At 49.4% G+C, this 16960-nt stretch overlaps 1 protein-coding gene across 3 annotated transcripts in view; it reads right to left on the bottom strand.

Annotated features, from left to right (window-relative positions):
* The window catches only part of DMC1 (DNA meiotic recombinase 1), a 373319-nt gene extending 372083 nt beyond the window's left edge, over nucleotides 1-1236 (bottom strand). The window contains exon 1 of one of the 3 annotated variants that reach the window (XM_077276827.1): nucleotides 982-1236. The gene's annotated coding sequence lies outside the window, so the exon portion shown is untranslated. The remainder of the gene's footprint in view (nucleotides 1-981) is intronic. The other 2 variants (XM_077276826.1, XM_077276825.1) reach the window with 2 other exon arrangements.
* Nucleotides 1237-16960: the final 15724 nt, after the last annotated feature.

The raw sequence follows: 16960 nt of genomic DNA, 5'->3' as shown, positions 1-16960 counted from the left end.
GGCAATGGCGGTGTTAACGAACTACGTTACACTGCGTTATGCCGCGGTGTAACGTAGTCCGTTAAACGCGGTCACATAACGCAATGTGACCCTAGCCTTAGTGACGTGCTCATGCTAAATGCAGCTGTCAGAGATTGACAGGGGCATTTAACATGTTAACAGCCGCTGGTGGAACACAATTCCACACGTGGGCTGTTAGGAGCACATGACAGCCCATTGGATCAGCTGGAAAAGATGTGGGTTCATTGCATCAAAGGGGGATACATGAGCTACCTATAGGTTGTGAAAGGGTTAAACCACCACTCCAGCGTTGTCTTGTATTTCAGAGCTGGAGTGGTGTCACTAATGTAAGTTCCCTGCACCTAGTTTTATACTTGTTAGCCACCGCCTTCACCTTTTATTGCTGCTGTTCCTCATGGCCTCAGGTAGTTTGTGACCTGAAGCTGGAGAGCCTGAGGTCACTTTTCAATGCAAGTCTATGACTGTCTTGTTCTGGCGCTCGCAGACCTACATTGTGAGCCAGTGATCGTTACCTCAACCTTCCAGTCAGAAGCTGCGGTCACAAGATGGCGGTGCGGAACGAGAGCGGCGCCAGGACGAGCTGAAGACAGCGGCAGGTGGGTATAATAATATGAGCGTAGAACTTATATTCACCTCACCATGCAAGTGCTGCAATAAAAAGACTGCTGGAGTGGGGCCTTAACTCCCATTACTGGACAGAACCGATGTGAACTCAGCCACGTGTCACCACAGCGCCCCAGCGCCTCTACCAGCACTGACCCCCATGTAGCCGGAGTCAGTGACCGACCACCATGGCTGACACAATATACACGCACTGCCTGCTTCACAATACACATTCCTATGGCTTCTACTTGTCATTTATGTTCTACTTGTCCTATAGAAAAACGAAAAAATATGCACACACAAAATGTGCACACACGCGAGCGTGTGATTTCTAATACTACCTCACGTTCTTCTCACCTGAGCTATGGTAACGTATTAGACTAATGTGACTGCTCGGTAGTAACAGGAGCACTGGGGCTGTCCTGTGCAATCTCTCACGGACTGGTACTCCTATGAGAAGCAGCTGTGGGACCCGGGGCAGAGGAACACTTTATCTTGCTCCTCAGTTTTCCCGCGCTTTTTCCAGTCACTGTACCAGCCGTGACGTCACGTCGCCCAAGCGAGAACACAAAGCTGCCGTCTATCGGGGATGCAGTGCAGGAAGGCAGCGCCACCCCACACTGTCTGCGCCTGCGCCGTGTTGTCACAGAGATTATATACAGGCGCGGGCTGTGGCGTATTGGTGAAAGAGAAGCTTTGCATGTAGACAGAGCGGACCAGCGGCACCGGCCGCCTCTACGGCTCACAGTGCACCAAATTGGATATATTTCTCAGCCGAAGAAAACGGAACAGATAGGCGCAATGGCGCTGTCCTTGTGCACCAGATAGCACTGGGAGAAAACAGACTGATGCTGTAATGGGCAGAGCAGAGTCCGCACCTGACCAACGACTGACAGGCTGCACAGTGGCTGCCGTCACTCGGGAGCAGGCTGCACAGTGGCTGCCGTCACTCGGGAGGAGGCTGCACAGTGGCTGCCGTCACTCGGGAGCAGGCTGCACAGTGGCTGCCGTCACTCGGGAGGAGGCTGCACAGTGGCTGCCAATCACTCGGGAGGAGGCTGCACAGTGGCTGCCGTCACTCGGGAGGAGGCTGCACAGTGGCTGCCAATCACTCGGGAGGAGGCTGCACAGTGGCTGCCGTCACTCGGGAGCAGGCTGCACAGTGGCTGCCGTCACTCGGGAGGAGGCTGCACAGTGGCTGCCAATCACTCGGGAGGAGGCTGCACAGTGGCTGCCATCACTCGGGAGGAGGTTGCAAAGTGGCTGCCATCACTCGGGAGGAGACTGACAGGCTGCACAGTGGCTGCCATCACGTGAGGAGACTACACAGTGGCTGCCATCGCTCGGGAGGAGGCTGCACAGTGGCTGCCATCACTCGGGAGGTGGCTGCCATCACTCGAGAGGAGACGGCACAGTGGCTGCCATTGCTCGGGAGGAGGCTGCACAGTGGCTGCCGTCACTCGGGAGGAGGCTGCACAGTGGCTGCCGTCACTCGGGAGGAGGCTGCACAGTGGCTGCCGTCACTCGGGAGGAGGCTGCACAGTGGCTGCCGTCACTCGGGAGGAGGCTGCACAGTGGCTGCCGTCACTCGGGAGGAGGCTGCACAGTGGCTGCCGTCACTCGGGAGGAGGCTGCACAGTGGCTGCCGTCACTCGGGAGGAGGCTGCACAGTGGCTGCCATCACTCGGGAGGAGGCTGCACAGTGGCTGCCGTCACTCGGGAGGAGGCTGCACAGTGGCTGCCGTCACTCGGGAGGAGGCTGCACAGTGGCTGCCGTCACTCGGGAGGAGGCTGCACAGTGGCTGCCGTCACTCGGGAGGAGGCTGCACAGTGGCTGCCGTCACTCGGGAGGAGGCTGCACAGTGGCTGCCGTCACTCGGGAGGAGGCTGCACAGTGGCTGCCGTCACTCGGGAGGAGGCTGCACAGTGGCTGCCGTCACTCGGGAGGAGGCTGCACAGTGGCTGCCGTCACTCGGGAGGAGGCCGCACAGTGGCTGCCGTCACTCGGGAGGAGGCCGCACAGTGGCTGCCGTCACTCGGGAGGAGGCCGCACAGTGGCTGCCGTCACTCGGGAGGAGACCGCACAGTGGCTGCCGTCACTCGGGAGGAGGTCGCACAGTGGCTGCCATCACTCGGGAGGAGGTCGCATAGTGGCTGCCATCACTCGGGAGGAGGTTGCCCAGTGGCTGCCATCACTCGGGAGGAGGCTGCATAGTGTCTGCCAGGGCCGGACTGGCAATTCCGGCAAATGTCAGAAGGGCCTGTCTGGGCTGCCTTGTCTGCTACGTTGTTTACAGAATCAGTGTTCTCAAGACACCCATACTGTTAAGAGTTGTGACGGAGCACAAATTCGCTGACTCCGTCACTTCAGCAGGCCACGGGTATCAATAGAAATATTGGTCTTGTAGTAAATCTTGCCTTCCTCCTTCCAGGGTAATATATCCCATCTGGGGCTTGGGAAGGGGACAGCATGGGCCTGTGTGATTTCAAATGCTAGAGCTGAATTTCAGCCTCTGTCCGTACCTGGTGGCTGCCATCACTTGGGAGGAGACTGACAGGCTGCACAGTGGCTGCCATCACTCGTGAGGAGACTATACAATGGCTGCCATCACTTGAGAGGAGACGGCACAGTGGCTGCCATCGCTCGGGAGGAGGCTGCACAGTGGCTGCCATCACTCGGGAAAAGGCTGCACAGTGGCTGCCATCACTCGGGAAGAGGCTGCACAGTGGCTGCCATCACTCGGGAGGAGGCTGCACATTGGCTGCCATCACTTGGGAGGAGGCTACACAGTGGCTGCCATCACTCGGGAGGAGACAGTTCAGTGGCTGCCATCACTCGGGAGGAGGCTGCACAGTGGCTGCCATCACTCGGGAGGAGGCTGCACAGTGGCTGCCATCACTCGGGAGGAGGCTGCACAGTGGCTGCCATCACTCGGGAGGAGGCTGCACAGTGGCTGCCATCACTCGGGAGGAGGCTGCACAGTGGCTGCCATCACTCGGGAGGAGGTTGCACAGTGGCTGCCATCACTCAGGAGGAGACGGTTCAGTGGCTGCCATCACTTGGGAGGAGGCTGCACAGTGGCTGCCATCACTCAGGAGGAGGTTGCACAGTGGCTGCAATCACTCAGGAGGAGTCGGTTCAGTGGCTGCCATCACTCGGGAGGAGGCTGCACAGTGGCTGCCATCACTCGAGAGGAGACTGCACAGTGGCTGCCATCACTCGGGAGGAGGTCGCACAGTGGCTGCTGTTGTGAATTAGACTTTTTGGCTCCCTCTTGTGGTCACTAGTGGTATGACTCTGGGATTGTCTTTTTTCTGTTTGGCACTCACCTGGGTCGTTAGTCCAGGGGTGTCGCTATATTAACTTCCTGGATCCTTAGTCCAGTGCCTGGCATCGTTGTAATCAGATCCTTCTGTTGCTCCTGTCTGCTGGTCCTGGCTCTTGCAAAATTAAGCTAAGTCTTGCTTCTTTGTTTTTTTTAGTTACTTGCTTGCTACTATTTTTGTCCAGCTTGTACTAAATGTGATTTCCGACCTTGCTGGAAGCTCTAGGGGGCTGGTGTTCTCCCCCCGGCCGTTAGACGGTTCGGGGGTTCTTGAATATCCAGCGTGGATATTTTAATAGGGTTTTTGCTGACCATATGTCATCATATGCCATTGGGGTCATATCAGTATGCCAGGCCAACATTGAATGTTTAATGCATTGCAGAAGTGGGATATAAGAAAGGAAATTCTGAATTTTTTTTTTTTTTCCTCTCTTCCTCCCCTTTACCTCTGAGTGGCTTGAGCTTGCTGCAGACATGAATGTCCAGACCTTGATTACAAGTGTGGACCAGCTTGCTGCTCGTGTGCAAAGCATACAAGATTTTGTTACCAGTAGTCCAATGTCTGAACCTAAAATACCTATTCCTGAACTGTTTTCTGGAGACCGATTTAAGTTTAGGAATTTCAGGGATAATTGTAAATTGTTTCTATCTCTGAGACCCCGTTCATCTGGAGACTCAGTTCAGCAAGTTAAAATTGTTATCTCTTTTTTACGGGGCGACCCTCAGGATTGGGCTTTCTCGCTAGCGCCAGGAGATCCGGCATTGGCAAATATTGATGCGTTTTTTCTGGCGCTCGGATTGCTTTACGAGGAACCCAATCTTGAGGTTCAGGCAGAAAAAGCCTTGCTGGCTATTTCTCAGGGCCAGGATGAAGCTGAAGTGTATTGCCAAAAATTTCGGAAATGGTCCGTGCTTACTCAGTGGAATGAGTGTGCTCTGGCCGCAAACTTCAGAAATGGCCTTTCTGAAGCCATTAAGAATGTGATGGTGGGTTTCTCCATTCCTACAAGTCTGAATGATTCCATGGCGCTGGCTATTCAAATTGACCGGCGTTTGCGGGAGCGCAAAACCGCTAATCCTCTAGTGGTGTTGTCTAAACAAACACCTGATTTGATGCAATGTGATAGAATTCAGACCAGAAATGAGCGGAAAAATCATAGACGTCAGAATGGGATGTGTTTTTACTGTGGTGATTCTACACATGTTATATCAGCATGCTCTAAACGCCTAACAAGGGTTGTTAGTCCTGTCGCCATTGGTAATTTGCAACCTAAATTTATTTTGTCTGTGACTTTAATTTGCTCATTGTCCTCTTACCCTGTTATGGCGTTTGTGGATTCAGGTGCTGCCCTGAGTCTTATGGATCTGTCATTTGTCAAGCGCTGTGGTTTTGTTCTTGAGCCGTTGGTTAATCCTATCCCTCTGAGGGGTATTGATGCTACGCCATTGGCGGAAAATAAACCGCAGTTTTGGACACAGGTAACCATGTGCATGACTCCTGAACATCGGGAGGTGATTCGTTTTCTTGTTCTGCATAAAATGCATGATTTGGTCGTTTTGGGTTTGCCATGGTTACAGACTCATAATCCAGTCTTGGATTGGAAGGCAATGTCTGTGTCAAGTTGGGGCTGTCAGGGTATTCATGGTGATTCCCCGCCGGTGTCTATTGCTTCCTCTACTCCTTCGGAAGTTCCTGAGTATTTGTCTGATTATCAGGATGTGTTCAGCGAGTCCAGGTCCAGTGTTCTGCCTCCTCATAGGGACTGTGACTGTGCCATAGATTTGATTCCAGGTAGCAAATTTCCTAAGGGAAGACTATTTAATCTGTCTGTACCTGAGCATACCGCAATGCGTTCGTATATCAAGGAATCTCTGGAGAAGGGGCATATCCGTCCTTCCTCTTCCCCTCTTGGTGCGGGATTCTTTTTTATGGCCAAGAAGGACGGATCTTTGAGACCTTGTATTGACTATCGGCTTTTGAATAAAATCACTGTTAAATTTCAGTATCCTTTGCTTTTGTTGTCAGACTTGTTTGCCCGAATTAAAGGTGCCAAGTGGTTCACCAAGATAGATCTTCGTGGTGCGTACAACCTTGTGCGCATTAAGCGAGGAGATGAATGGAAAACCGCGTTTAATACGCCCGAAGGTCATTTTGAGTACTTGGTGATGCCTTTTGGGCTCTCTAATGCTCCTTCAGTGTTTCAGTCCTTTATGCATGATATTTTCCGGAAGTATCTGGATAAATTTATGATCGTTTATCTGGATGATATTCTGGTTTTTTCTGATGACTGGGACTCGCATGTAGAGCAGGTCAGGATGGTGTTTCAGGTTTTGCGTGAGAATGCTTTATTTGTTAAGGGCTCAAAGTGTCTCTTTGGAGTACAGAAGGTTCCCTTTTTGGGGTTTATTTTTTCCCCTTCTGCGGTGGAGATGGACCCAGTCAAGGTCCGTGCTATTCATGATTGGACTCAACCCACGTCAGTTAAGAGTCTTCAGAAGTTCTTGGGTTTTGCTAACTTCTACCTTTGTTTTATTGCTAATTTTTCTAGCATTGCTAAACCTTTGACGGATATGACCAAGAAAGGTTCTGATGTTGCTAACTGGGCTCCTGCAGCCGTGGAGGCTTTCCAGGAGTTGAAGCGCCGGTTTACTTCGGCGCCTGTTTTGTGCCAGCCTGATGTCTCACTTCCCTTTCAGGTTGAAGTGGATGCTTCTGAGATTGGGGCAGGGGCCGTTTTGTCGCAGAGAGGCCCTGGTTGCTCTGTGATGAGACCTTGTGCCTTTTTCTCGAGGAAGTTTTCGCCTGCTGAGCGGAATTATGATGTTGGCAATCGGGAGTTGTTGGCCATGAAGTGGGCATTTGAGGAGTGGCGTCATTGGCTCGAGGGTGCTAAGCATCGTGTGGTGGTCTTGACTGATCACAAAAATTTGATGTATCTCGAGTCTGCTAAACGCCTGAATCCTAGACAGGCCCGCTGGTCATTGTTTTTCTCCCGTTTTGACTTTGTGGTCTCGTATTTACCAGGTTCAAAGAATGTGAAGGCTGATGCTCTTTCAAGGAGCTTTGTGCCTGACTCTCCGGGAGTCGCAGAACCAGTTGGTATTCTTAAAGAGGGAGTTATCTTGTCAGCCATTTCTCCGGATTTGCGACGTGTGTTGCAGAGATTTCAGGCTGGTAGACCTGACTCTTGTCCACCTGACAGACTGTTTGTTCCTGATAAGTGGACCAGCAGAGTCATTTCCGAGGTTCATTCCTCGGTGTTGGCAGGGCATCCGGGAATTTTTGGCACCAGAGATCTGGTGGCTAGGTCCTTTTGGTGGCCTTCCTTGTCACGGGATGTGCGGTCGTTTGTGCAGTCCTGTGGGACTTGTGCTCGAGCTAAGCCTTGCTGTTCGCGTGCCAGCGGGTTGCTCTTGCCCTTGCCTGTCCCGAAGAGGCCTTGGACACACATTTCCATGGATTTCATTTCAGATCTCCCGGTGTCTCAGGGCATGTCTGTCATCTGGGTGGTATGTGATCGCTTTTCTAAGATGGTCCATTTGGTACCTTTGCCTAAGCTGCCTACCTCTTCCGATCTGGTTCCTGTGTTCTTTCAGAATGTGGTTCGTTTACATGGCATTCCTGAGAATATTGTGTCTGACAGAGGATCCCAGTTTGTTTCCAGGTTCTGGCGATCCTTTTGTGCTAGGATGGGCATTGAGTTGTCGTTTTCGTCTGCCTTTCATCCTCAGACTAATGGACAAACGGAGCGAACTAATCAGACTCTGGAGGCTTATTTGAGGTGTTTTGTTTCTGCGGATCAGGATGATTGGGTGACCTTCTTGCCGTTGGCTGTTTGCCCTTAATAATCGGGCTAGTTCCGCTACATTGGTTTCGCCATTTTTCTGCAACTCTGGTTTCCATCTTCGTTTTTCCTCGGGACATGTGGAGCCTTCTGACTGTCCTGGGGTAGATTCTGTGGTGGATAGGTTGCAGCAGATCTGGAATCATGTGGTGGACAACTTAAAGTTGTCACAAGAGAAGGCTCAGTGTTTTGCCAACCGCCGCCGCGGTGTGGGTCCCCGACTTCGTGTTGGGGATTTGGTATGGCTGTCTTCTCGATTTGTTCCTATGAAGGTCTCCTCTCCTAAATTTAAGCCTCGCTTCATCGGTCCTTACAAGATATTGGAAATCCTTAATCCTGTGTCCTTTCGCTTGGATCTTCCTGTGTCGTTTGCCATTCACAACGTGTTCCATAGGTCTTTGTTGCGGCGGTACGTTGTACCTGTGGTTCCTTCTGTTGAGCCTCCTGCTCCGGTGTTGGTTGAGGGCGAGTTGGAGTACGTGGTGGAGAAGATCTTGGATTCTCGTCTCTCCAGGCGGAGGCTTCAGTATCTGGTCAAGTGGAAGGGCTATGGTCAGGAGGATAATTCCTGGGTGGTTGCCTCTGATGTGCATGCGGCCGATTTAGTTCGTGCCTTTCACGCTGCTCATCCTGATCGCCCTGGTGGTCTTGGTGAGGGTTCGGTGACCCCTCCTTAAGGGGGGGGTACTGTTGTGAATTAGACTTTTTGGCTCCCTCTTGTGGTCACTAGTGGTATGACTCTGGGATTGTCTTTTTTCTGTTTGGCACTCACCTGGGTCGTTAGTCCAGGGGTGTCGCTATATTAACTTCCTGGATCCTTAGTCCAGTGCCTGGCATCGTTGTAATCAGATCCTTCTGTTGCTCCTGTCTGCTGGTCCTGGCTCTTGCAAAATTAAGCTGTCTTGCTTCTTTGTTTTTTTTAGTTACTTGCTTGCTACTATTTTTGTCCAGCTTGTACTAAATGTGATTTCCGACCTTACTGGAAGCTCTAGGGGGCTGGTGTTCTCCCCCCGGCCGTTAGACGGTTCGGGGGTTCTTGAATATCCAGCGTGGATATTTTAATAGGGTTTTTGCTGACCATATAAGTCATCTTACTTATTCTGCTATTAGCTAGTGGGCCTCTCTTTGCTAAATACCTAGCTCATTCTTATGTTTGTCTTTTCCTCTTACCTCACCGTTATTATTTGTTGGGGGCTTGTATCCAACTTTTGGGGTCTTTTCTCTGGAGGCAAGAAAGGTCTTTCTTTTCCCTTCTAGGGTTAGTTAGTTCTCCGGCTGGCGCGAGACGTCTAGAACCAACGTAGGTACGTTCCCCGGCTACTTCTATTTGTGGTGCTAGGATTAGATATATGGTCAGCCCAGTTACCACTGCCCTATGAGCTGGTTTTTTGTGTTTGCAGACTTGGTATTGATTCCTGAGACCCTCTGCCATTGGGGTCATAACAGGCTGCCATCACTCGGGAGGAGGTCGCACAGTGGCTGCCATCACTCGGTAGGAGGTTGCCCAGTGGCTGCCATCACTCGGGAGGACTGGCAATTCCGGCAAATGTCAGAAGGGCCTGTGGGCTGCCTTGTCTGCTACTTTGTTTACAGAATCAGTGTTCTCAAGACACCCACACTGTTAAGGAGTTGTGACGGAGCACAAATTCGCTGGCACAGTGGCTGCCATCACTCGGGAGGAGGCTGCACAGTGGCTGCCATCACTCGGGAGGAGGCTGCACAGTGGCTGCCATCACTCGTGGGGAGGCTGCACAGTGGCTGCCATCACTCGGGAGGAGACTACACAGTGGCTGCCATTACTCAAGAGGAGACAGCACAGTGGCTGCCATCACTCGTGAGGAGGCTGCACAGTGGCTGCCATCACTCGGGAGGAGACTGCACAGTGGCTGCCATCACTCGAGAGGAAAAAACAGCCGCACTCAAAATTTGGATTTTCAAATGCATATCATGAGCAGAAGTTTATTAGGGGTCACCACAGTAAAACATAAAGGTATCGAGGTAACGTTTCGACCCTAAGACGGGTCTTTTTCAAACCTCGCTTGAGAGAAGATAATACGAAAAGGGAGAAGAACCACAGTACGAAGCAGCCACGTACATGCTCCAAAGGAGAGCGAGGTTTGAAAAAGACCCGTCTTAGGGTCGAAACGTTATCTCGATACCTTTATGTTTTACTGTGGTGACCCCTAATAAAATTTGGATTTTCAAAAGCAAATCATGAGAAGACTTTTGAGTGCGGCTGTTTTTTCCCTGAATTTATTCCAAGTTCAGCCTGCACCTGGCTCTTTCCTTTTTTGTGTGCGCGCCATTACTTTACAAATCACTCAAGAGGATAAGGCACAGTGGCTGCCATCACTCGGGAGGAGGCTGCATTGTGGCTGCCATCACTCGGGAGGAGACTGACAGGCTGCACAGTGGCTGCCATCATGAGGAGGCTACACAGTGGCTGCCATCACTCGAGAGGAGACAGCACAGTGGCTGTGGTTCCTACCTGCTCCCTTATCCTACTCATTCCTGCCTGTGTTCCCATGTCTTCTGAAGCAGTTCCTGTCCCTCCAGTCTGAACTGGTTCTTATCTGTTCCCTACTCGTACCAGCCTATGTTCCTGTCTTACTCAAACCAGTTCCAGTCCCGCTAGCTGTGCCAGCCCTGAGTGCCTGCCTAGAGTGCCAGCCGTGCCCGCCTGCCTGCCGAGAGTGCCTGCCATCTGTTCCCGCCTCCCTGCCAGAGTGCCAGCCGTGCCTGCCAGAGTACCAGATGTGCCCGTCCCTACTAGCTCGCACCTGTCACTAGTGTTTCGTCACTCAGTGGGATCAGCTGTCCCAGCCAGACACCGCACTGGAGTGGTACCTGGCAGCTACCTGCCGCACAAGCCTGACCTCACCATCAAAGGCTCCAGTGAAGACCAAAGTAGCTACTTAGTCATGCCCCTTCCAGGGTAGTCTGGTTTGTTGCACAGTGGAGCCACAATCCCACACTCGCGCCACCCATTCTGGGCATGAGCTTAGGACAGGTGTTGTGATCTGGTGGCCTAGGAGCAGCATGAGACGTACTCTGGAGAAGGTGGTACCTGTACTGACCGCAGACCCTGAACTTAACACCGCAACTAGAAGTAGCCGTGGAATGTACCTAACACTCCCTAGACATCTCGACACAGCCGGAGGACTAAATACCCCTAGAGATAGAAAAGGGAAAACTATCTTGCCTCAGAGAAAATCCCCAAAGGATAGACAGCCCCCCACAAATATTGACTGTGAGAGGAGAGGGAAATAACATACGCAGACTGAAATCAGGATTTAGCAAAGGAGGCCGCTTCTAGCTAAATAGAAAGGATAGGACAAAGTACTATGCGGTCAGTATTAAAGCACTAAAAAATATCCACCACAGAAAATACAAAATCTCCACATCTAACTAAAGATATGGAGGGTATATCTGCATCTCCAGAGATACCGGCTTGGCTGAACAAATCCTTATACAGACCAAGCTGGACAAGACAAACATGAAAAAGAACTGAACAATAAGGCCCACAGCATGTGGACTGCAAAAAACAAGGCCAGAACTTAGCTTTGTTGAAATGAACAGCAGAGCAGGAGAGACCAAGCAGGGATGTGAATCCTCCAGGAACAATGGACAACTGGCACTGACTAAAAGGTCAAGCAAGACTAAGTAGCCCAGTCAGAATTGCAATAAGTGGACACACCTGATGAATGCTGCGATCCAAAGACAGCAGCACTACCACTTATAACCACCGGAGGGAGCCCAAGAGCAGAATTCACAACAGTACCCCCCCTTGAGGAGGGGTCACCGAACCCTCACCAGAGCCCCCAGGCCGATCAGGACGAGCCAAATGAAAGGGACAGCATAGAGGGTGGCAGGACTTTTTGTCCCTCCTTTTTAGCACATAGGCACTTTATCTCCATGCACAAGCGAGTCCCCTGAAGAATCAGCTTGGATGAAACTCGTCGGGATGGACTATATAGGGAGAGTGCAGGGCATGTGTATATAGGGGTAGCTGTGGACTGCCCTTGTAAGGGCAGGAGCTCTGGGGATAGTTTACTGATAGCCCCATAGGGACTGACATAGGGACTGTCGTCTCTTCCCTTCCGGATTTTCCCCTGACTAGAGGTTATCCGACGCTCCTCTGCCTACACCTAGGAACGGGTGAGATTGTTCCTTTTTTTACTATATGTATATAGCCACCAGTGGCACTGGTTATATCATATGCGTCTGCTGCTGGTAATCTATTGTTTTTACATGTAACTAGGTACAGTGGGGCAAAAAAGTATTTAGTCAGTCAGCAATAGTGCAAGTTCCACCACTTAAAAAGATGAGAGGCGTCTGTAATTTACATCATAGGTAGACCTCAACTATGGGAGACAAACTGAGAAAAAAAAATCCAGAAAATCACATTGTCTGTTTTTTTTTATCATTTTATTTGCATATTATGGTGGAAAATAAGTATTTGGTCAGAAACAAACAATCAAGATTTCTGGCTCTCACAGACCTGTAACTTCTTCTTTAAGAGTCTCCTCTTTCCTCCACTCATTACCTGTAGTAATGGCACCTGTTTAAACTTGTTATCAGTATAAAAAGACACCTGTTCACACCCTCAAACAGTCTGACTCCAAACTCCACTATGGTGAAGACCAAAGAGCTGTCAAAGGACACCAGAAACAAAATTGTAGCCCTGCACCAGGCTGGGAAGACTGAATCTGCAATAGCCAACCAGCTTGGAGTGAAGAAATCAACAGTGGGAGCAATAATTAGAAAATGGAAGACATTCAAGACCACTGATAATCTCCCTCGATCTGGGGCTCCACGCAAAATCCCACCCCGTGGGGTCAGAATGATCACAAGAACGGTGATCAAAAATCCCAGAACCACGCAGGGGGACCTAGTGAATGAACTGCAGAGAGCTGGGACCAATGTAACAAGGCCTACCATAAGTAACACACTACGCCACCATGGACTCAGATCCTGCAGTGCCAGACGTGTCCCACTGCTTAAGCCAGTACATGTCCGGGCCCGTCTGAAGTTTGCTAGAGAGCATTTGGATGATCCAGAGGAGTTTTGGGAGAATGTCCTATGGTCTGATGAAACCAAACTGGAACTGTTTGGTAGAAACACAACTTGTCGTCTTTGGAGGAAAAAGAATACTGAGTTGCATCCATCAAACACCATACCTACTGTAAAGCATGGTGGTGGAAACAACATGCTTTGGGGCTGTTTCTCTGCAAAGGGGCCAGGATGACTGATCCGGGTACATGAAAGAATGAATGGGGCCATGTATCGTGAGATTTTGAGTGCAAACCTCCTTCCATCAGCAAGGGCATTGAAGATGAAACGTGGCTGGGTCTTTCAACATGACAATGATCCAAAGCACACTGCCGGGGCAACGAAGGAGTGGCTTCGTAAGAAGCATTTCAAGGTCCTGGAATGACCTAGCCAGGCTCCAGATCTCAACCCTATAGAAAACCTTTGGAGGGAGTTGAAAATCCGTGTTGCCAAGCGAAAAGCCAAAAACATCACTGCTCTAGAGGAGATCTGCATGGAGGAATGGGCCAACATACCAACAACAGTGTGTGGCAACCTTGTGAAGACTTACAGAAAACGTTTGACCTCTGTCATTGCCAACAAAGGATATATTACAAAGTATTGAGATGAAATTTTGTTTCTGACCAAATACTTATTTTCCACCATAATATGCAAATAAAATGATAAAAAAACGGACAATGTGATTTTCTGGATTTTTTTGTCTCAGTTTGTCTCCCATAGTTGAGGTCTACCTATGATGTAAATTACAGACGCCTCTCATCTTTTTAAGTGGTGGAACTTGCACTATTGCTGACTGACTAAATACTTTTTTGCCCCACTGTATATGATGATGCTGAGTGTTATTTATGCATCCTGACTTCAGCTCTCTTACAGGATATATCCTGGTGTTATTTTGATTTCTCTAGAAATACGCTTATAGATGAAATCATATAATCCTGTCAGGGGATAATTGGTCTTTATGGTTACTATACCATTTGTCAAAGACTTTTGTCCCATTTTTATACACTTGGGTGTTTGGTTTTGTTTTTGTGTGGCTTTAGATAATAAAAGTTACGTTTTATTCTTTCCACTTTCACTTTGTTATATATAAATTTATAGTGGTCTTGTCTATGTGACTTACAGTCAGTATATAGATTGTTGCTTTTTTCTATAGAAATATGCGTTCAAGGCCTCTCAGGGACTGGCAAAAGCAACCCACTAGCGCGGGAGCAGCAAGGCTTGGCCCGCGCACAAGTCCCACAGGACTGCACAAAAGAACGCACATCCCGTGACAAAGAAGGCCACCAAAAGGACCTACCAACCAAATCTCTGGTACCAAAAATCCCAGGATGGCCAGCCAACACAGAACAATGAACATCAGAAATCACTTTACTAGTCCATCTGTCAGGAACAAACAGTTTCCCCACCGGACAACGGTCAGGTTTATCAGCCTGAAACTCCTGAAGAACCCGTCGCAAATCAGGGGAGATGGCAGAAAGAATCACCCCTTCCTTCAGAATGCCGACCGGCTCAAGGACCCCAGGGGAATCAGGCAAAAAGCTCCTAGAGAGGGCATCAGCCTTAACATTCTTAGAACCCGGAAGATACGAGACCACAAAATTAAAACGGGAGAAAAACAGGGACCATCGGGCCTGTCTAGGATTCAGCCGTTTGGCAGACTCGAGGTAAATCAGATTTTTATGATTGGTCAAGACCACAATACGGTGCTTGGCCCCCTCAAGCCAATGTCGCCACTCCTCAAATGCCCACTTCATAGCCAACAACTCACGATTGCCGACATAATTTCGTTCCGCAGGCGAAAACTTTAGAGAAAAGAAGGCACACTGTTTCATCAAGGAACCATCAGAATTCCTCTGAGACAAAATGGCCCCTGCCCCAATCTCAGAAGCGTCAACCTCAACCTGAAAAGGAAGAGAAACATCCGGCTGACGCAACACAGGGGCAGAAGTAAATCGATGTTTAAGCTCCTGAAAGGCAGCAACAGCCGCAGAGGACCAATTCGTCACATCAGCGCCTTTCTTCGTCAAATCGGTCAGGGGTTTAACCACACTGGAGAAGTTGGCAATGAAACGGCGATAAAAATTAGCAAAGCCCAAAAATTTCTGAAGACTCTTCACGGATGTGGGCTGGATCCAATCATGAATGGCCTGAACCTTAACCGGATCCATTTCTATAGATGAGGGAGAAAAAATGAAGCCCAAAAAAAGAAACCTTCTGTACTCCAAAGAGGCACTTAGACCCCTTCACGAACAAGGCATTATCACGAAGGATCTGAAATACCATCCTGACCTGTTTCACATGAGACTCCCAATCATCTGAAAAAATCAAAATATCATCCAAATATACAATCATGAATTTATCAAGATAATTCCGAAATATATCATGCATGAAGGACTGAAACACAGATGGAGCATTAGAGAGTCCGAATGGCATCACAAGGTATTCAAAATGGCCTTCGGGCGTATTAAACGCAGTTTTCCATCCGTCACCCTGCTTAATACGAACAAGATTATATGCCCCTCGAAGGTCAATCTTAGTAAACCAACTAGCCCCCTTAATCCTAGCAAACAAATCAGAAAGCAAAGGGTATTGGAATTTGACCGTGATCTTATTCAAGAGGCGATAATCAATACAGGGTCTCAAGGAGCCATCCTTCTTGGCAACAAAAAAAAAACCTGCTCCCAATGGTGAAGAAGATGGCCGAATATGCCCCTTCTCCAAGGACTCCTTAACATAACTCCGCATGGCGGCATGTTCTGGCACAGACAGGTTGAAAAGTCGGCCCTTAGGGAACTTACAGCCTGGAATCAAGTCAATAGCACAATCACAGTCCCTATGCGGTGGAAGGGAACTGGATTTGGGCTCATCGAATACATCCTGGAAATCTGACAAAAACTCAGGAATTTCAGAAGAGGGGGAGGAGGAAATTGACATCAAAGGAACGTCACCATGAACCCCCTGACAACCCCAACTAGTCACAGACATAGATTTCCAATCCAACACCGGATTATGCACCTGTAACCATGGGAAACCCAGCACAATAGCATCATGCAAATTATGCAAAACCAGAAAACGACAATCTTCCTGGTGAGCTGGCGCCATGCACATGGTCAGCTGTGTCCAAAACTGAGGTTTATTTTTAGCCAACGGTGTAGCATCAATGCCCCTCAAAGGAATAGGACTCTGTAAAGGCTGCAAGGGAAAACCACAACGTCTGGCGAATTCTAAGTCCATTAAGTTTAAAGCGGCGCCTGAATCCACAAATGCCATGACAGAAAATTACGATAATGAGCAGATCAGGGTCACAGATAACAGAAATTTAGGTTGTACAGTACTGATGGTAACGGAACAAGCGATTCTCTTGGTACGCTTAGGGCAATCAGAAATAACATGAGCAGAATCGCCGCAGTAAAAACACAACCTATTCTGACGTCTGAATCCTTGTCGTTCAGCTCTAGACACAATCCTATCACACTGCATAGGCTCAGGACTCCGCTCGGAAGACAACGCCATAGTGTGCACAACTCTGCGCTCGCGCAAGCGCCGATCAATCTGAATGGCCAGAGACATAGAAACACTCAGACCAGCAGGCGTGGGGAACCCCACGATAACATCTTTAACGGATTCAGAAAGACCCTTTCTGAAAATTGCCGCCAAGGCATCCTCATTCCATTTAGTCAGCACAGACCATTTTCTAAATTTCTGGCAATACGATTCTGCTGCTTCTTGACCCTGACACAGGGCCAACAAGGTCTTCTCAGCATGATCCACTGAATTAGGTTCATCATACAATAACCCAAGCGCCTGGAAAAAGGTGTCTACATTACACAAAGCCGGATTCCCAGGTTCCAGGGCAAATGCCCAATCCTGGGGGTCACCACGCAGCAGAGATATGACAATTTTAACCTGCTGGATGGGATCACCAGAGGAACGGGGTTTCAGAGCAAAAAACAGTTTACAGTTATTTTTAAAGCTCAAAAATTTGGACCTGTCCCCAAAAAACAAATCAGGAGTTGGAATTCTAGGCTCTAAAACCGGAGTCTGAACGATATAATCGGAAATACCCTGTACTCAAGCAGCAAGTTGATCTACACGAGAAGCCAATCCCTGAAC

Source organism: Ranitomeya variabilis, chromosome 8 (assembly GCF_051348905.1).
Source record: "Ranitomeya variabilis isolate aRanVar5 chromosome 8, aRanVar5.hap1, whole genome shotgun sequence".
In the NCBI taxonomy this organism is placed as follows: domain Eukaryota; kingdom Metazoa; phylum Chordata; class Amphibia; order Anura; family Dendrobatidae; genus Ranitomeya; species Ranitomeya variabilis.
This window is presented reverse-complemented; position numbering and strand designations above follow the sequence as displayed.